Raw genomic sequence first — 22,240 nt, 5'->3', positions numbered from 1 at the left:
CTCATTGGTCAACAAAGAGGATATCCTATGATGAGTAAGTCCTGGAGATGAATACCTATATCTTCCAAATGTTGGCTCACTGTAGCTATAACCCTTCTATACTTCTCAGGAAGTAAGGTATCCCAGGAAACAAACAGATATTTTGATTCCATAGGCATACACTGAAATTTCCTGTTGTATGGGACTATGTCTCCCTTGGCTGATTAGTTTTAATGCCATATCATAAGTCAGAAATGGAACATCTCTCCTGATTTTCTCAGTGAGATGGCACATAAGTACAAATTGTGCATTAACCAAATGAAAGCTTATTTCTCAATTTTACTTTTGTATTTCATGATCACCCTGCACCTATAAAAGCTACAATAGTGGGCCAAAGGTTACCAAAATACAAAACTGAAAATTCCATGCCAAACATAGATATGCTGTGACATAAAGTTACAAAAATCAGCATGCTTATTAATATTTTCATAATTTTGATATCCTTCATGTACGTAAAAAATAACTTTAATGCTAAACTAATTTTGTAGATTTTTAAACTAAAACTATGAATATATGTGTATATAATGATGAATATTTCAAAGTATACACATTTATAATATAGTAAAATAATATGATCATGGAAGCTAAATAATACTTTCTAATATATTATCCACATGTCAATTGAATTTCACTCAGAAAGGCTTACCTTTAGCTACCGGGAAAGGGGAGTCCCCACACATTTCCCTTTCATTCCCCCACTGGTCCTGCAGACTGCGGGAAGGACTCTGACATTAATCTCCAGTTTCAGGTACAGATCAGCATCTCAACAACAGATTCTGAGCAAACATATACCTGCTGCCACTCCAAGTAAAATGCTCAGCATCTGGAGAATGTGTGTTTGGGTCAAAGTCTCAGCACAACTGCTGTCTAATTCCAAAGGAAGGGACAAAGTGAAATCCAAGAGGCACCTCAGAAGACGAAATGAAAGCTTACCACCTCCACAATGTTCTCCCAAAGAGGCAGGTGTGCCACAAGTTTAACTGGAAATGAGCAAAGACCAAGTTTTCTGACGGAAGATTTCTCCAGGCTCCACATCTCTCCCCAGCATCCTCAGGTAGGTGATTTACTGAACCAAGAGGGTCCACCATCAATTTCAATTTCAGAATCTATTGAGAAGAAACTCACAGTGAATACATAAATAAGCTGGGAGAGCCCAAAGAGACTCCACCCACACTCTGCTAGTTCAGAAGCGTACAAGCCCATGTGCTCAATTTCCCCCCTTGCCAAATCATACTGAATTAAAGATGGATTAGGTATTTGATCTAATCCTTGTTAGTGTTGGGGAAAAATATAAGCAGACTTTTATTGTAGTAGGAATTGAAGATAATCCCAAACTTTAAGCCAAAGGAACCTAGAAGCAGTATCAGACTACAATTATAGGAAGTTAGCAAGAAAGGACAGGATCAAGCCGAAGTACCTTTGTTCCCATTGTGTTTTAGACCACTGCTGTTCCTTCCTGTGCCAAACTGAAGCCAGTTTGCTGAAACGGTGAGATTCCTTCTCTCTGGATATACATGCAAAGCACATTTATTTGCAACTATCCCCAAACAATGCTGTCTAGTGTGCAAGGTCATCTGAGGTGGCCAAAGCTTTCAGAGTTACTTGTTAAACCGTGAATGATCATTGTTCACGTGGAAGGGCTGTAGTGAAATCTGTGTCCTTTCGAGAACATGTCATGTCTGACACTCATTTAGAGAGGAAGCAGTTGTGCTCTTTATAACTGGTACTATAGTTAAGCTCTTGTAGCAATTCAGGAAATGCTTTGTCTAAGACCAGCCCTCAAAGAGAAGAACTCCAGTTGCTTACGGACAACTGAACCGTTATTTCCTCAAAAGCAGTGTTTGCATAATTTAGAGAGAAAGAACAGTATGAGGATGAGTCTGCAATCATTTCATTGATTAAAAGTAGCTTTAAATCTTCTAGACAGCACAGAAAGACATCAAACTTTCTTTTCCACTGACAGCAATGAGGATGGGGGATCAGCAGTAGCATGAAGAGGCAGCAGCAACATTTTACCTGGTCAGGGGTTAATGACATGGGTACAGTTTGTGAGGCAGCAGCCTCATGGGGAGGGATGCTGACACGAAGGTCTCCCCTGCAGATGGTGGTAGTTCTAATTGCAAGCTCCCTTTAATGGTTCCAGAAAGGTTTCTTTATAATACTTGTAACCATCTAATTTATATCTGGCTCTACCCTTCCCTTCTGGGAATCTAAATGTGGTAACTTTCTTTTCCCAAAATGACATAATTTTTCCTGGCTCCATGACATTGCCTGTTACCTAAATAGTCAATTATAAGATTTATGTTTTCAAAAGCAAGATGGCTTGTCAGAAAAGAAAACAAATAGACCAAAAAATGAACATGGTAAATGCATATAACAAAGAAATAAATAAGGAACATTAGAAAAATAAGCAAGGGAAATTTTAAAATATATTTTACAAATATTAATTCAAAATAAAGGTGTCCAGAATAACTGCATAAAGTAGTGCATTATTGTTGTCCTCAGAGAAATGTCAAATATTTAGTTTCAGAATAAGAGTAATTTCATTAAAAAAATCATCACTATACTCGCAACTTTCATTTTACCTGGAATAATTATTGCTTAGTTGAATGTTATTATCTGAAAAATAATAGATTTAATAATTCAGCTTTATTTTGTTAGAAGGCTTATTCCCAATAATTTCCTTTCCTTTCATTTTTTTTATTTTGTCCAATTTCACTTTTTAAAAAATCATTGCATTACCACACTCCTGAAAAGCTCATTTTCTATTTTTACTAATATGTTTCTTACCATAAAAGAAAAGAAACTAGAAAAATGACATGTTTTCTATACTTTCTGTCATGGATGCTAAGTCCCTCTTGCTATTTCTGCCCAAGCTTTTTAGCATTTCTGATATGCCATTGCAGAGTACCCTCAAATATGGAAACTTCAAAAAGTTCTGTGGACAGTAGCAAGTCATACCACACCTATTATATATTTTTCTTTGTTACCTTGGTAAGACTTTACAGAGTATTAGAAATTATATAACCCCTCTACTTTAAAGATAAGAAAAATGAAGTCCTGAAAGTCTTATTGAACAAATTTACACAGCTAGCAAATGGCAAGGCTGGATGTAAAATAAAATATTTACAGTGTTTAGAGGAAAAAAACACCAGCTTAGAATCCTGTACATTGAGAAAAATACTTTTGCAAACAAAAATTGTGAGAATTTGTTGCCAAAAACCTGCTTTACAAGAAATGCTGAAAGAGGTTCTTTAAGGAGAAGGACAATAATAAATATTAGACACTCAGTTCTACATTAGAAAGAGCATAAAAGAAGGAATAAGTGAAGGTAAAATAAAAACTTTGATTTTTCTTATTCTTGGTCTGACAGAGGACAGATTATTTGTTAAATAAGAGCAGTAATATGTTCAATGATGTATGCTCATGTGTATGTGGGAAAGAGTGAGATACATAGGAAACTTGGAACATCAAAGACCTGCAGGGATCCCTGTGAAATGCAGTCAAGGGTCCCTATCTTCCAGGCTCTGTAGGAGGGTAGAAGCTTAACGTCTACATGCCCCTAGATCAAAAAACACATTCTGTCATAAAGATATGAGAATTTCTTTTTTCCTTTGGATAAAGTCAATTGGCTAACACAGATCTCGTCCCAATTACAGGTAAATTCAGGTTAAACTGGGTGACAAATGGTACTGTCAAGTCCTCTTAGTTGAGGACTAGTTATGTTTATCCTGAGAACATGTATATAATAGGTTGTGTCTGGATGAGATTTCTTTGTAACCTCTTTGTCAGATTACCTATAAAACATACATGGTGGTTTAATGCTTAGTCAATAATCAAACTGTTTGTTCTCTTGTACTGTTGTGGAGAGGTTTTCTGGGTTAGGAAATTTTTTTTTGAGTTACATTCTCGTAATGATTCTGGTGACTGGGACTGGATGTCTGGGAGTTCCTGAGTTGAGCAGACAGACTGAAGGTTCCTGGCCACACACAGTCAGGACATAGGCCTTAAATTATAGAAGTCTCCTTCTGGCTCTTGCTCTTTTGGAATAACATTCAGATGCAACACTTGCTCCAAATGCAAGAGTTTATTATGGAATAAACATGGGTAACACAGGTTCTACAATCCTGTTAGGATCACTATGTGGTTGGAAAGTATGGAACACCATGAATATTGCCTGTAGGTCTTTCTCGTAAAAAGCTGAAGTCTTTCTGTTACATTTGGAATGAGTATATGAGAATCCAGTCTTGCAGTTGGCTAAGGATGGGTCTTTTGATTTGGATAAGTTAATGTATTTGCTGGGTTTTTTAGGCCTCATCCCAGGCAAATAAATTACAAATATCTTACTGTTTAAATGTTTAAAACTGTTTAAAATCATCCTGAGAAAAATATATAAGCAAATGATTTGAATAGCCAGAAGAAAAAAAACTGAGAAAATGGGAGAAGAATTGTGAGAGTTAAAGGCACTTCTCTTTCACAGACCTCTCCTCCTCCTCTTTCTGTCCTCCTGTATCTCTTTGTCTCTCTCTCAGCCTCAAACTCTGGGGAAGAGGGAGGCCATGATCTTTTAGGCAGCTGTTCCCTTCACGAATGAGTTTCCCTGTAAAGAGGGACAAGTGGGTACAACTTCTATAGCTGGTAATATATTATGAGTCCTGCCAAGGACAGAAGTTGGTGCGCCTGGTGACCTAGCTCCGAGTCCACCTGTGTCTTAGCTAAGGTCCAGCTCCAGGAGTCCCTTCTCAGCCACACATCACATAGCTGGGAAAGTAGACACAATGAGTACATCTGATCTGGGTATAACTGAAAATTTGGATAAAATGTTGTGGCTCCATACAAAGGAGACAGGATGAAAAGTAGCTGCACTAGTCTCTTGGAAAAAGGCAAGTGAACAAGGTGTTAAGCTGATGAATGTCAACACAGGAAGGAAACCAAAGTGCCATATAATTTACATTTTTCTTGTCTGAATGAAAGGAAAACCAGATCTTCCTATATGGATCGCCAACAAAACTGATGTCATTGAGAAGCTACCCAGGACTCCCAAGTAGTTCACATGCCTTTCTCGCCAGCTGATATTATTCATTTTAAAGACCTCTTTGCCTGGGCTCCAGAAATTTGCTTTATAGCCCCACACAGGGAGAGGTGTGATGGCTAAAGCATACAAAAAGGTGTGAGAAACACGTTCACTGGTCCAAACTTAAAAAGTGGACACAGAGACAACGAGAATAGCAGAGTGAGGCTTTAATGGCTGTCTTGCAAGATCGGGTGTCTGGTAAGCAGGTACAACTAGGGCTGTTGGAGCAAGCAATTGATTCCCTAGCACACGAGTCCCTTCCCTGGTTCCTCATTGGTTGAGTACTACAGGGTTCTTTCTTTCCTGGACATTGTCTAAGCAAGTCATATCCATATTAAGCTTTCTTTTACATTTGTCTTAATTTTATTAGCTGGTTCAAAACTTCTTTTTCCCTGAACAGGCACAGCCCATTCCTTCTCAATGTCCTTCCTCCTCTCAGCTTGAGCAACTTCCTGGCATGTACTTCACCTTACTGTTTAAATGTTTAAAACTGTTTAAAAGTGGGAGTAAGTCACATTTAGTTTCTATGCTTTTTCTAACAGTAGACACCCAATCTTTCAAGACTGCCATTAAAGTCTCACTCTGTTTTTCTCTTTCTTTCCATGTCCACTTAATTTTGGACCAGTGTGGGCATTTCCCACATTAGGCAACCAGCAGACAGTGTCCACTGATGGAGGAGACACTTCCAGAAATCACCACATCAAGAAGCAGGGTGGCCAAGGGAAGCCAGCTGTCCATCTTCTCCTCCCCAACCACACACACTCTATGGAAGATCTAGGGACACAGGGGTCACTAATGACTGCCTTTCTGCTCAAGTGAGCTGGGAGAAGTTGCAGCTATTTATCTAAAAGATGGCTAGGTCCCCCACTGATTTCTATTAGCACTTTTTTGAGACTTTCTCAAAAATCATTGGCATGGATGCAAGGGCACATCACAGTTACCCTCTGGGCATAACGACCTTTGCCTTGACTCTCCTGTTGACCATCCAAATTTAAGTTAGGGTAAAGGTGGGAGGCTGGTTAAGGTAGACTATTAACTCAAATCTCAACAGTGACTACTTAGTTTTGGAACAATCTAGAAAAAGAATAAAGAAAAATAGGATAAATTAAAAACTGTCCTGCTAGCTGCTCAGAACTCCTCAGAGAAAGGACTGTCCTCTACTCTGAACAACCCATGAAGGGAAGAAAGGCGGGTGTGAGACAATGTGTCATTATTGCAAAAAGCCGGAGCATGAGGAAAGGGACTGCAGGGAATTGGCAAATAGCTTAAAATGGACTTGGAAGGGGGAACTTATCAAACTTGTACTACTGATTTTGCAATTTCCTTAGGAATTTCTCACTGCTGTTTGGCGATAGATCAATTTAGGATATTGGTGTTTGGGGTTGGGTCTGCCTTGTTCTTTTCCCGCAAGCTTCCTTTACAGATAGGTCCTCCTATCTGTAAGATAGGAAGATAGAAGATAGAAGAAGAGCCTGTGTGCTTACTCTCGATTTTCCGGATCCACTGGGAAGGTATCTGCTGTTGTGTTAAGCTACTTTATAGTATTTAAGGAGGCTTATAAAGTTAAAAAAAAAAGGAATTTTTCCTGGTGCAAAATGGAGACTCCCCCCTTTTCTTTCAGGGCACTTGATTTATAAAATATGCAATTGTAAATTCTTTCTCTGAACCTTTGAGTTGGGTATAAACCTTTTAACAATCTAACTGAGACTCATACCAGCTTTATAACCCAGAAATAGCATTACCAAGGACTTGGGAGCAGTCTCTGTGAAATGTAATCATCAAGGAAGACAGTGCCCTTCTCTCCCCATTTCAGTAGAGAGGCGGGAGCCTAACTGTGGCTGCAGACACCCTGGGCACCTCATTCCAAAACCACCTCCTGTCGTGAAGATAGAAAAGTTATTTTTCCTTCAAATAAAGTTGACGAGCTAACACAGATGTTCACCCAAGTACCAGTTACATTTAGGATGAACTGTTTGTGACAAATGGTGCCATCAAATCCTTTTAAGGGTTAGCTATCATGTATCTCAAGAAAATGTGTGTAAAAAGTTCTATCTGCTTGGCTACATAAAAGGGTGAGATTTCTTTCTCCCTTTTAGACTCTAGCTGATTGCCTTTGATGCATATCCCATTCTGGCTCAATGCTTATTCAATAATAAAACTATTTTCTTTCTCTTCTGCCTTTGTGGAAATGCTTTCTGGGTTGGGAGGAGATTTTGTTTCTAATTATATTTCTCCAGTAGTATACAGCAATTCACTGTATTGTTTTTTTGGGAAATTTTCCAGAGTTTAATAATATTTCAAAATTAAAAGGTGAAAATGTTTAGTGGCCTTATTTTCCTTTAAAATAAAGAAAATCTTTGCAATACCCATCACTGACAAAGGACTAGTATACAAAATGTAGAAGGAACTATGACTCAGTAATTAGAAGACAAATAATACCACTAAAAAGCCTGGCCACAGACTTGAATAGACACAGAAGATGATGTATAAATAGCCATTAAGCATGAAAAGATGCTGTACTGAGTTGAATACTGCTCTTCCCCACCCTATATCTATCTGAAATGGCAGAAGGTGACCTCATTTGGAAATAGGACCTAGTTAAATGAAAATGACATCATACTTGATAAGAATGGGCTCTAATTCAATGACTACTGTTCTTATAAGAGGAGAAAGCAGAGATACAGACACATAGGGGAGGAGGCCCTGTGAAGTTAGAGGCAGATACTGGAGTGATACAGTTATGGTCAAGGAATGCCAAGAACTGCTGACAACCACCATCTAGGCAAAGAAGAATTCTCCCCTAGAGTCTTCAGATGGAGCAGGGCCTTGTCTGCATCTTGATTTCAGATTTCTAGCCTCCACCACATCGAAACAGTAAGTCTCCATTGTTTTAAGCCACTTAGCTTGTGTCAGTCCCAGAGAACTAGTATAGAAATGCAACATCACTAGTAATCAAAATACATAAGTTAAAACCACAATAAGGTACCACAATCCATGCATTTAGAATAACTAAAAGACTGACGATACCAAATGCTGGAAGGACATGGAGCAACTGGAACTCTCATACGTTGATGTTTGGAATGTAAAACGAGTCAACCACTTTAAAGACAGCTTTCACATCTGACAGCTTTTTATAAAGTTGAATATTTACATAATCCAGAAATTCCACTCCTAAGATTTCCCAAGAGAAATGAAAATGCCTGTCTCATCAAGACTTGGGCTTGACAGGTCATACTGAAAATAATGCAAACTTCTATTGACAGGAGAATAGATAAGGAAATTGTGAATGTGGTAGTTTGGATCCTTGGAGAACCAGATGCTGAGAGTGAATTAGATGTACAAGAGATTTATTGGGGAAAATGCCTTTTAGGGATAAAGGAGAAGACTTGGGAATAAGTAGGGGCAGCTCGCAGATGACAGTGCAAGTCTGACAGCTCTGAAGAGGGAAAGGAGGAGTGAGTAGGAAGAGAAGTTCTAAGGAAGTTTCAGCCTAGTCAGGAGGCATTTCTTGAACTAAAATTGCTCATTAGGCAAATCCTACATTCTGCAGGAATGGGGAAACACAGCTCTCCTGACTCTCCTTAGTCATTAGCTGGGAGAAGCCCTGGAAAAGTGCAGCCAGGGGAGATAAGCAAGGATTGACTGAAAAAGGGCCCAAAGAAACTTTTCAGGGTGATAGAAATATTCTGTTGATCATGGTGGTAGTTGCACTGATACATATATTTGTCAACATTTGTAGAACTGTGAACTTAAAATGAATGCATTTTCTTGTATATGAATTACACCCCAATAAACTTGACTTTTTAAAATGACCTCCTCAGTGAACTGGTGCTATCTTCATTTTTTTAAAAGCCTAATTAAGATTTTTGCTATTTTTCTACTATTCTTTCCCAATTTCATAAGTGAAATATGATTAACATTCATATTAAGATTGTATACGATGTATACTACATTAAAAAAAAATAATGTAGCAAATACTACACATCCACGATCCAAGATAAAAGGAGAGATGCTCTGCTAAAACCCTAGAAATTCCTGTGTTTCCTCCCTATTCTCTCCTAGTTCTATTCCAATTCTCTATTGCTTCTCATACATGCATGTTAGTGGAGGGAAGAAAGACCTCTCCTCTGTTCTCTTATATTCTGTATCTGGGGCCTGCAAATTAATCTGACTAAAGACAGATTAACAGGAGAAAAAGCATACAAGTTTTTATTGATGTTAATTTTTATGTGCATAAGGGCTTCACAGAAAAAAGTAGAAGTCCAAAGATTCAGACTCAGAGGGTTATATAGCATTTTAACAAAGGGTGATTACCTCAGAAGTGACTAAACAAAGGAAAGGGGGTTTGGGCATCTTGAGCTCATAAATTGTGGCAAAATGACTAGGAAATATAATGGAGGATAAAGGTTATTTTAGTAAGGTTGTTTGGCAGACTGATATGTGTGCAGCCTGCTCATTTCTAGTGATAAGAGTGCTCTCCTTTTCCTGGTACAGAGAGAGCACCCTTCTCCTGGGAGATACATGCCTTGTTGTTGGCTGATAGGTGAAGGAAAGAGACCTCTTCCTGTATCTACTGTTTCTCAATTACCTTCAGCTCAAAATAATCCTTATGGCAAAGTGGCAGTATTTTTGGAGTGGAATATCCTGATCCCCTTCATTTGGAGCTCCAGAACTCTGTTTCCTATTCAGTTCTTGTCTTCTACTTTGGCCTTTTTCTATGATGTAATCTAGCTTTTCTCCTTAATGATGATTTATATGCTGATTCTTCTTCCCGAAGTCCAGGCATTTTATGGAGAAGTAAATTTATGGCACACATCTGAAATATTCAAAAACAAAACTGTTTGTGGTAATAAAACTTCACTTAGCTCTTTTCCTTGCAAATTACCCATTAAGGGAACTTTTATTCTTGTTAATTCATGAAAAATTCAGTTATTTACAGCTTAAATTCATTCTTTTTTGGGTAACTGCCCAATCAAATTAGGATCCTCCTCCTCTGATTTTTTTCTTCCCTTATCATGGGGTTTTCTGTGTTCTGTGACAGAGGACAGGGGCAGAAATATCTGGTCCCTGGCTGCCTTCTGCTAATATGTATCTATTTTTAATCTACTGATTCCGAGTGCCAAGAAATTTACTTAGTATATAAATGTTCAGTTCATTTCTTCTTTCTTACTCCTATTTCACAACATCTTGTTTCCTTAAATTCTAGAACTTTCATGAAAGTGAAATTGTACAAGCTTGAAGATTATCCTTTCAACTAGCTTGCAAGCTTCCAGTTCATTTGAAACTGTTTTGGAACTTCTAACAACTGAGAGTCTTGAATCAATTATGCCTATAAGATCATAAATCATTTATGCCTCTAAGATTATAAGTCAATTTAAGCTCCAATGCATTTCTTAAAAACTTCAATTAAATACCACACTGTGGGTACTTACTGAATATAAAGCAACCCCATAGATTTTTTAAAAAATTTTCCCTTTGCCACAATTTTTAGCATAACATCTTTCAACAAGTTGTAAAATCATACTATACAGAGAAGAAATAGTTCACAGTTTTGATTATTCAAATATGAATAACTACTAGGTAATGTCAAGGGGATAAAAGTGAAGTATTCTCTGTCATAATGATTAGTGAATTCCTTGATGATGGGAACCAAGTTTTATTTGCCTCTGTCCTTTTAGACGTTCCTGGCATAGTCCTCTGTTCATAGATATACACCTACGACTCTCTCAAAGTTGAATTGGAGCCAACTTAACAGGCAGGGGTCTCAAAGGGAACTTTCAGCTCTCTAATTTTGTGATTTATTGTTAGGACAACAAAATATAGATCAAAAAGCAATTTAGTAGTGCTTGCACACAGAGCAATGAATGTTCAGAGAGTTGAGATTTTCTGAGTTAATCATGCCCTCTACTCAGCCTGGCTTGACTTTCTCCTTCATATTATGTTAATCCCTCTCTTGAATATAGATTCATTCATTCCTGGTTCAGGGAAAACAAACCATGAAACTGTTTCTATAATGCATCATGACTTCTGAGTAGTCAGTCAGCGGGAATATGCACACACAGAACACAAGAGAATTTACATTACTGTTACTTGTAGGAACTCCTTGAAGTCAAAATACTGAAAAATTTTATTACTGAAAATTTTACGTTTTTATTTTATCAAACATTTTGAAATTGAAATAAATATTAAATGAACCACTGAGAGGCAGTGTAGTCCCCAAAATTATCCTTTCCTCCCATGAAAAGATAGGTTTTAATTTCCCTTTTGAATCCAGATCATACTAATGTTACCCTACAAAATTTTAATGGACATGAGGGATGATGAAATAGTCTGATATCTCATTCTTCTTTCTGGCTCTCTCTATATGACCAAAAACAAGCTATTTTGGAAATACATCCTGGACAATTGAATACTGGGGTGTTAAGGAAAAGGGATTTGAAGCAAAGATCATAAAGTGAATATTTATTACAGTTGAGGACATCCTTACATTTGTTAAGGATCTTATTTGATCCAAGCATCTATTTTTAGCAAGTAATTTTACTGAAACAAATTCAGCGGGAAACCCAAAAGTAAGGATTAATGATCCTGTGTGAAGGTATAAGGCAGATTTCTAAAACCAAACAAAATGAACTCACAATAAAACATTTTAGTTGAACTAATAGAACTTTTTGGCTCCTGCTCCATCTGCAGGTGACACTGTGCCCCTCTGCATATGACCTCTGTGGAAAACTCAAAGAGGTACAAGCATTAAAAAATAATAATTTTTTTCTCTTACAGTGTTTTACAAAAATGACATCAAAATAAATGGCTATCCAAAAAGCAAACAATACAAAAGGTACTTAAAACACAAACAAACAAAGATATCACCAAAGTTACAGTTTGTTCAAGGTGGGAAAACAGCAGTTTGCTCACCTGATTTTCGTATCTGTGAGGATTAAAGGTCATCATACATTTACAGTCATCAGTATTTCAAAAGTCAGGGAGTTAGTAACTCAGCTAAAGGGCTCCAGGCTTCACTGGTTTAGAAGTTTGTGCTCTTCAGAATGTTTTTTGCTTTTTTATCTGAGGATACAAATTGTTTTTTCTCTTGTTACGTGAGGGGCTTAGTCAAAATGGCAACAGGGCAAGGTGTCCTTTTTGCTTCTCAGCCCCAGTTTCTGGTCAATTTCATTCACAAGGAGTGAAGGTTTGACCATACGTATTCGTTTAGCTATTTTCTAATTCAGTAACAATAATTTGATATTTTGTTTATTTGGGTGGTTTCATTTTATTTATTGGTGATTAATAAATTAAAATGTCCTTGTTAATATGGGTAACAAAACTAGAGTCATATGAAACAAGAACTTGATATTTTTCTCTGGAGGCTTTGTAAGGCTTCAAGGATCATAAGTTAATCACTTTTATTTGCTGGAAGTACTTTTATTGCCCTTATAATTATGTATTTCAAGGCTGGGGTTCAGAAAAGAGTCAAGGCACCCCTACTAAGTTTTGCCCACAATACTTTTAGTGTACAAGTATGTCTCTATCTCTAAGATCTCTAAGATTCCTTTCCTGCCAGAAAATGGCATTGTTTCCTACCTGCAAGTCTGGGAATCCATAAGTCATAGCACAGGCACCAGGGAGTAGTAAGTACATTGTAGCATCATTTCCATATGAGAAAAATACATTTTGTTCCTCAATAGTGGACTTATTATGCCTCAGTAAATAAGATTATTAAAACTATGCAAATAGCTATCTTATAATAAAAAACAACAGGACACGTTAAAGGCAGTTTATCTAATACTTAAATGTTGTTCTGAGCAGTTCTGTCAACAGGGTCAATGTACCTTTCATTTCTACAAAATCATTTTTCTTAAATTTTCCAATTATGCATTAGTTTATTTGTGTATTAAGATTTTTAAGAATTTGTAATGAATTCTAAGGAGCAATTAAATATAATTTAAAGACAGCTCAAGAAGAAAGAAATGCAAGTGTTCTAAAAGTTTTATTTTAAAAAGTAAATATTAGCACAATTAAGTTTTCTCTTCACAATCATCAGTCTGAGGTAATGACTTCTTCACTTGATCTGGGGTTATTTGGTAGTCTACTATCGCAGTCACCTGCATCTACACAGAAGTGCTAGAAATCCTGTCTGAGAGGCATCTGTTTCTGAGCTAGGGATACCTATATGCCTGAGGATGTTCCATACAGAATTAATAGTTAAGAGTGTGTGGTAAAGTTCTTTTCTCAAGTCATTGTTTTGATGTTTCTTCCAGTATTCTGAAGTTTGGCACAGGGGCCTTTAGGCAAGTGTGAGGGAAAAGCAGAAACAGCTATTTGATTATAGGACTGAAAGGCTATGGTTATTTTAATTATGAACAAAATAAGAATGGAGAAGAATAAAGTCTCCCACTGAAGCTTCCTACAAATCAATTTTTTAATGTTTAGTAAATGATTACCCTGAAGATAAGAATATATTATTGACAGGCCACTGACAAATCTTTAGGGTCTTTCATTTATTCTCTGTGTATTTTCCTTGCTACCAATTGACAAGCTATTTCAAACCTAGAAACTAACTCTCTTTATAATCAGCTTATCGATAGTTATTGTGGCAATCTTTGGGAACATTAATATGACTATTTCTATTCATTCTAAAAAGTGCAAATGTACTGAAACATATTTGCCTTGTGTACAATTACTGTGGGGGAAAAGGAGCTTCTCTTTTGATTTGTCAGTTGTTCTTATATTTTGAGCCCGGTGAACAGGACAGATTTGACAGTAGTGTTGAGCAAATTAAAACTGTGGCATGATCATATATATATACACACAATTATTTTTAGCATTCTTCCTTTTATAAAGTAAGAGAGAAAATTCTTGATGTTGTTTAGCAGTTTTCTGGGTGTAAAAAATACCTTGATAATTTTGTTATTCTGGTTCTGAGGGCTGAGTGTCATGAGATTTCAAAGATAATAAAAGGTAATAGAAAGTTTTAATATTCAGTTGGGTTAAAAATAAACATAGCATGAGTAACGAGAAATATTGGGAAATCTAGCCTTTTCAGAAGTGAAATCTTGTTAAAAAAAATCTATTCAAAAACATAAAAAAATACAAAAAGAAATCAGCAGGCTCTTGAGTGAGATTGTTTTGATGGTTATAAGAAAGCTTTGCTGTCCAAGTAGAGAAAGAATGAATGCCGCTTATCAAGCAAGAGCTGCCTGTAGATTCAAAGATCAATTTTCCTTTGAATTTTTTTTCTTTATTACCTGTACACTCCCTTTAAATGTGTCAATAACTTTATATTTTTAGATACACATCGATGCACAAATAATTAAAGGCTATTTTTTAGATTACTGCAGGATACAAATTGCTTTCTCCCCCTCTTTGCGGCAATAGACTTGGTCAAAATGGCAAAGAACAAGGAGTCAACTTTTATTCTCATGTGAGATACAGAAAAGAAAGGGCTTGATAGGAGGAGTCCAATATACTTTCCCGTATAGTTTCAAAAATTATACATGTTAAGCTTCTGAGAAAAGTATAAGTCTCCTTCTGAAATGAGCACAGCAGACTTATACTACTAGCAGTTTGGTAGATGAATAAACCATAAACTAAAAAAGGTAAGTGCCACCAACAACAAAAGTTCCTAACTGTTCATCCTAGTTTAAAATGGTAAGCATGAGAGATTCCACTTAAGCATCTAATAAATTCCATTGTATAACAAGCCAAAAGGGAAAATGACCTAGTTTAAATATCCCCAGGGAAAGATCAAGAATACTTATTCAGTACAATTTTTATGCACCAAATCACAAAGGGTATATACCCTTAAAAATCATAACAATTGAAATATACTGAATTGGCAAATAGGTTTAAGGAGGGTAAAAAACCTTTGGAAGTGTAAGTTTATATATATATATATATATTTTGTAGAAACTCCATATATATATTTTTAATAAATGTATATATATGTATGTTTACATATATATACTTTGTTATGTATGTAGATAGTGTCTATACTTTGTTAACTAGACATACTTTAAAACATCCTGCAATGTTACTTCCAGGGTTGAAAAAGGGAAGGGAAGGGAAAAGGGGATATACAAATTTGTCTGATGCAGTCAGGCATGCCCTATAAATTGTGATTCCTGTCTATCCCACAATAGCACAAGAACATGTTTTAAAATAAAATATGCCTGGTCATTTCAACAAATTATTCAAAGTAGCCCAAGTTGTGTCAGAAATTAAAGTACCAACATCACTGCTTTATGGTAATTTTTAGACCATAGCCTTCTCTGGAAAAAAAATGAGGTCGGGGTAAACAAGGGAGTGGGAGCTTAACCAGAGATTCTTTGGAAGCATGATTCTGCTGAACATTTAATGTGACTTGTTTTACAAAATGAGGAATTTTTAAATGGAACCTAAATATTAAAGAGATTGTTTGAAATTTTTAAATCAAAAGAGAATGGCTCTCCTTCTCATCTATTATTAATTACCAGATTAGGATTTGCACAAATGGAAGTAAATTGCTTTCTTTCATAAACCATCTTTTGAATAAACATACAACTTCAAAAAAGGCAGTCAGATTAAATACCTCATGTATTGGAAGTGGGCCTGGGACTAAGCATCTTTGATCAAAAGAAGACCACCCCCCTAAAAAACAATGCTGAAGAGTTACATCAGCAGGATAGCAGAACAGGAGCTTCCAATGCTAATATCCCCATAGAAGCACTAATTTAACAACTGTCCATGGAAGAAAATACCTTCATGAGGGATCCGGAATCCAGGAGAGAGGTTACAGTACCTGGGTGGAACACAGGAAGGTAAGAAGATACATTAAAAAGGATAAAACCCCTCAGAGTGCAGTGCCAACAGAGATCTCCATGGCCCACAAGTTCTCCCCCGGGGAAGGGACACAAAGTGAGTGGCAGACCTCACAGCAGACCCTGGCACCAGGCCTGCCCACTGGTGACCCTGGCAGCCAGCCCACCCAGAATCTCTGGCTGGGTTGAATGGTGGAGGGCTTTCCCTGCCAACGCTAGTCTGCAAAGACTGAAAGAGTGTCTCTTCTTCAAATCTGCAGATGCCAATACAAGGCTCCCAGGACCACAGAGAATCAGGGAAACATGACACCACAAAAGAACACAATAAAGACCCAGTAACTGGTCCTAAAGAGCTGGAGTCTTACTACCTGACAAAGAGTTAAAAATAGTTGTTTTAAAGAAGCTCTGTGAGCTATAAAAGAACATAAATAGACAACTAAAGGAAATCAGGAAAACAATATATCAGAACTTTACATACAAAAGCAAAAAATCATGTACCAGGTAGATGAGAATCTCTGCTGTGCAAAAAACTATTGGATTTCTTTATATATTACATTAATGTTTATAAAGTTGAGTTTTCAAAGACTATACAGATATTTTTAAGACATTCCTAAGTCACGGGCATTATACAGGATGGAAACAAATTTAGATTCCTTTGAATAAAACAAATATTTAATAGTAAAATAAGTTTATCTCAAAGTATCTGGTAGTTCCAAGCACTCACCATACTAATTTGTATTGTTTCAAATTCTGATTTAAGTAAAAACAGTTTTGCTGCTATATAGATAGGAAACTTCTGAAAACATCTATCTTCATGTTTTCATACTTTCAAGTTAAGCTCTTTGGGAGCCTAAGAAAAACCATATGAGACAGAGGAGCATGGATAAAAACAGCAGGCCAGAGGAGGATCAGATGATCAGAGCAGAGTCATTATGGAAAATAAAATGTGTTTAAATGTCCTACACTTGGGGAAAGAAAAGCACTTAGAAAATCATAGTAAGTGGGGATGTCATTGTAAAACCACAATGTATTTAATCTTTAAATATAAATAGTTCTGCGTATGCATACGCACATACCATTTTCTAGCTTTGTCAACTAAAAAAGCCTAGAAATGATTTAAAATAACCATCCCAAGAGCAATAAGCATTTTAGGTGTCCAGAAAGTGACCTTGAAATAACATTTCAAAGTGAAAGAAACCACAACTTCTTGAAAAAATGACTGTTTCCATGCAAAAAATGTACTAGTTGAGCCAAGAACACCTTGTTGTACCAGATAATAAAGAATATGTCAAGTACAAAGGTCATGTCAAAAGGATGCAGAAGCCAACTTAAAGTGTCTCCTAGATCTAGAAGGTATTATGTTCAGTGAAATAAGCCAGGCAGAGAAAAACAAATATCGTATGATTTCACTTATTTGTGGAATCTAAAAACAAAGCAAAACAAAAGGAACAAAACAGCAGTAGACTCATAGACACTGAGAAGTGATTAGTGGTTACCAAAGAGGAGGAGTGGGGGGCAGGTGGGTGGGGAGGGTGAGGGGGATAAAGGGGCACAATAATTAGCAATCACAATATAAATTGGTCACAGGGATGGTAGTAAAGCATGGAGAATATACTATGAATATATCGATGATTCTGTAACATCTTTCTACTTTGATAGATAGTAACCACACTAGATGGGGTGAAAATTTAATAATATGGGTAACTGTTGAACCACTGTGTTGTACGTTTGAAACCAGTATAAGATTGTGTATCAGCAATACTTGAACAACAACAAAAAAGTGGCTCCCACTGACCAGATATGGAACAGTTCAAGCTTTAGTATGGGAGAGAACTGTAATGTATTGAAGCCCATCAATAATGTTTAAATCCCTGGGTACATATTTAAAAGTAGACCAATAAGCTAGGCACCTTCTAAGAATGACAGTGAAGCAATTCATCATTTTGAACACTGTATGTAAAGGAACCAATCACGAATTCATTCTGACTATCCCCTACGAACTGTTACTACTGGTCAATCTAGGAGTATGTAAGAGGAAAACACTCTTCACAAAATCATTAGAGCTAACAAATTTAAAAAGTGTTACAAATTGAATATCTTTTTTTCTATCTTAATTGGGATTAATAGGCCTAAGCCCCATACATCAATGGTTGCTAACAACAGAAAAAAGCAAAAACCAGGCAGCACGTGTCTTCTGATGAAAGAACACAACTTCACCTACTGTATGGCTGAAGATACGGAACCTGAGTCTGATCAAGACTTTTAATCCAGCCACCGATTTGCAGGAAGTACAGAAGATGAAGGAACGTGTTGAACTACATCACAAGTGCAAGATGAATATATAAAAATTGTATTTCTCTATACTAGCAATGAACAAGTCAAAAATAAAATTAAGAAAACAGTTCTGGGTACAACAGCATAAAAAAGAATAAGATATCAGGAATAAATTTATCAAACGAAGTATAAAACATGTCCTCTGAAAAGCATAAAACATTATTGAAAAAGATTGAAGAACACCAAAATAAACAGAAAGTACTCTATTCATAGGTCTTTTCTCCCTCATAGCTTAGTCAAGAAAATATAACCTTCCATACTTTATCTTTGAGAACTTCTTTTAACATAAGAGAGTAGAAAAATAACAGTTATTTCTTTTTAAGAGCTCCAGAAATAAAAATGACAGCTCTAAGATCTTACAATTTATAAATAAGAAAGTAGATAAAAGTTAAGATAAGATAAAACATTATGCCTGTTATTGAGGAAGTCTTTCTTTAAGAATCCCCAGTGCCAATATGAGTGCAGATTAGTGCAAACATTTTGGAGAAAAACAACTTTATTAAGAGATTGACAAATACTTTTGTTCTTTGATCCAGTAATTTGTATGCTTTCCTGGGTCTTCTAAAAACAGAGAAGGCTTTTATGGACAAAGAAATTACTGTGTACAATATCCATCATAGCTGTACTTATAAGGTGGTATTGGAAACAGTTCAATAAGAGAGGAATGCAAAAGCAAGATATGATACAGCTATGGGATATAATGTTATATAGCCACTGAAAAAAGAAAAGAACATCTTTAAAAAATGTTTAGAAACATGAAAAATTTAAGATGTTAAGTGAAAATAATCAGAATAAAAACACCTTTATATAATCTCACTGATATAAATATGCATGGAAAACAAGGGAAAACTATTAATGGAAGTATTAACAGTGGTTACCTTTAGATGATGGGAAGAAATTCATGAGAGGTTTTCTTCTTTTCAACATAAACACTTTTATACAATGAATATATACTAAGTATAAAGTTAAAACACACATACACAAACAGGATTTTAAAGAATACAAATGACAGGAAAAATAACCCACCTCAAAAAACAGATATATTATTTTTTAATAAAATTTGCTTGACTATTGTCTGGCCTCTTGTCTGAATAAATGGATAGTCATTTTTACCCCATCCTAATCTTTTCAACTTTATACTCAAAGTGACCTATAGTTTATAATTTTGAGAATATTAGGAAATAAACTTTTTTTCCAAATATGTTCATAAAGGAGTATACATCATTCATAGACATAACTCCAAAAATGATTGCTAAAAATCAAAATATTATTTTAGGCAGAATTTCATTTTTCAGCAATCACATGCAAGTTAAGAAAAATCAAATCCAAATGTTACTGATTCATTTACACTTACATTATCAAATTACTGAATCCACTTCTAGGGGAGATTTGGTAGTTTTGAAGCACTTACGTATCATTAGCATATATTTTCCTCTTAGTATTGTTTTATTATCTCAAATAACACTCTATTTGCTGTCTCATAGTTACAGAAAGTTTGATTTATGGCTGAGACATTTCCTCTCAAAATATAATTTTCATTATTCAATATCAAAAAGAAAAGGTCTGCTTAAAGTGCAAAAAGTCAAAATGCTACATTGTTACATTTATATTATAAAAGATAAATATACATTAACCATAAAAGTGAATGCAAAAGCAAAATATGGTACAGCTGTGGGATACAATGTTAGCCTCTAAATAAAAAAATACATCTTCAAGGAATGTTTAGTAACATGAAAAACATTTAAGGTAACATGCTAAGTAAAAATAATCAAAACAAAAACAACTTTACATAATCTCGATGGAAAACACAGGAAAAATGTTAATGAAAGTATTAATGGTGGTTATGTTTAGATGACAGAAAGATGCAATACTCTTGAGACTGAATTTTTGAGACAAAAATTTTTATCTCTTTGATGCCATTCATCTATCCATTAAACAAAATGATAGAGTATCTGGCTAGGATAGCATTTTGCAAACTTTTGTGTGCTTATTAATGGCCGTTTGAGTAGAGTCTGTCAGAGCTTGAGAGAGGAGCAGCTTTTCTCTTTTGTTGAGGCTACCAAAATTTTGGTAAGTGAAGACGTGATCAAACAAGTCTATAAAAACTGGATCATATTTAAATGTTCACACTTAACACAAAAATTCTAATACAGTATAACTGGGTTCTTCCCAAGATAATTAGATTTATAAAAATATTAATTCAACATACAAGATCCATTACAGACACAAACATGAAGTTCATCATTGTTTACACAATCAGAATAACTATGGAAGTGCATGTAAAACTTAATTACATGTAAATTTTATTTTACATGTAAAATTTACAGGCAGCACCAGAGTTTAACCCAGGATACCTGGGCTCCGATGCGGTTGTCCTTCTCACCGCAGAAAACTTTCAGGTGGTAAAACTCCCTGACTGGCACAGACAGCGAAAATGTTTCTCAGACTCTCTTTAAGCATTTAGGCTTGCAGCTACAGGGCGCATGGCTTCAGAGGAGACAGTAAGTGAAGAGACCAGAGAATAATGTGATAAAGAACTAGTTGAGGTAGCACTGAAATAGGAGTCCCATGCCTTCCAAGACCGCGGAGTCACAGGAAATGCCAAAGGATAACAATCCACACAAAGGCCTCCTCAGGGTTCCATAAGTCTGCCTAAATAAAGGAGGAAATCATCAACATATACAGGAAAATTGTATGGACTTCTCACATCTCAGCCTAGATGTCACCTCTCAAAGAGTTTTTCCTTTATAGATAGTATTATAGAGGTACAAAGATACCAGATGCATCACTTGAAACCAAATTAACAATACAGATGACCATTTCAATTGCATACTAGAAGCCTGAAGCATTTATCATTAATAATGTTGCTCAAAATGTAGTTCTCAGACAGCAAGATAGGCATCGCCCGGAAGCTTATAGAAATACAGATTACAGGCCACTCCAGACCTATCCCACTCTGCATTTTAACAGTATAACCAGGTAACTCATGAGCATATTAAAATTTGAGAAATGCTATCCTGAGCAGATACTCCATCAGTCGTTTAATGGACAAATGAATGCAGTCATATAGATAAAAGCTAAGGAGTATTTCAGTCTCAAAAATTCAGAGCAAGGTGATCAGTATTTGCTTCCGTCCTTAAACTGCAGTTTACAATAGTCTAATTGAACATTTTCAAAAGGGATAATTATTCAAGTTACCAAACCTATAGGTATAAAACTATAGAAAAGTTTTATCTTTATTGAATGTAGGGTAAGCTTAACATATGCTAAATGTTGTAGAAAATATAAAAAAGAAGAAAGTATGATAGCTTCAGAGATATGATGACCTGATCAGAAGCCTAAAAGCACCCAGAAAAGTACATTTTATACATAATATGTGCGTTTCATAAATATGTATATTATATATATGTATGTTTGTGTGTGTGTATATATAAATATATATATGTATTTTTGAATGTAATAAATACAAAGGTAACTAGTAGACTAAAAATACAGGCCTTCCTAGATACAAATGATAAATTGATCAAACAAGAACATAAAGAGAATACATCTCCCAGGTAAAATCATATAAACACAAAACACACATAATTACAAAACATCATGACAATTTTATACCCAAACATAAATGTTAAAGGACTTCTCTTATTTAAAGAAAACAATTTTCAATTTGACTCAAAACAAGACCCAAATAAATGTTGCCTACATGAGAGAACACAGAGGCAAAGTGATTCAAAGAGGCTAAAATGTAAAGGAATGGACTTCTGCTTCCAGGAAGGTGGAACAGACACACACATTTCCCTGTTTCACTAAAAGTACAACTAAAAATCCTAAGCATTCCATATAAAAGAAATATAAGTCTCTGAAAGGTGGAAAGAAGAAGGCAGACCGGCGAGGGAGCTCCAGATCCATGGGACAGATAGCGATTAGCTCCTTGGGTTTTCTTCTTGGCTCGTAGATCCCAGACTTGGAGTTAAAAAAAACAGCGACCTAGAAAAGCCAA

At 35.8% G+C, this 22,240-nt stretch overlaps 1 long non-coding RNA gene across 1 annotated transcript; it reads right to left on the bottom strand.

Moving 5' to 3' along the window:
- Window positions 1-622: 622 nt before the first annotated feature.
- LOC130683063 (uncharacterized) lies at window positions 623-18,470 on the bottom strand. Its single transcript, XR_008996689.1, has 3 exons — window positions 18,128-18,470; window positions 15,847-15,887; window positions 623-1,145 (listed from the first exon to the last, which is right to left on the bottom strand). It is a non-coding gene; the product is annotated as an uncharacterized LOC130683063 (long non-coding RNA).
- Window positions 18,471-22,240: the final 3,770 nt, after the last annotated feature.

The sequence above is a fragment of the Manis pentadactyla genome, chromosome 1 (assembly GCF_030020395.1).
Source record: "Manis pentadactyla isolate mManPen7 chromosome 1, mManPen7.hap1, whole genome shotgun sequence".
In the NCBI taxonomy this organism is placed as follows: Eukaryota; Metazoa; Chordata; class Mammalia; order Pholidota; family Manidae; genus Manis; species Manis pentadactyla.
Note: the sequence above shows the minus strand (reverse complement) of the source record. Positions and strands in the feature narration are given on the sequence as shown.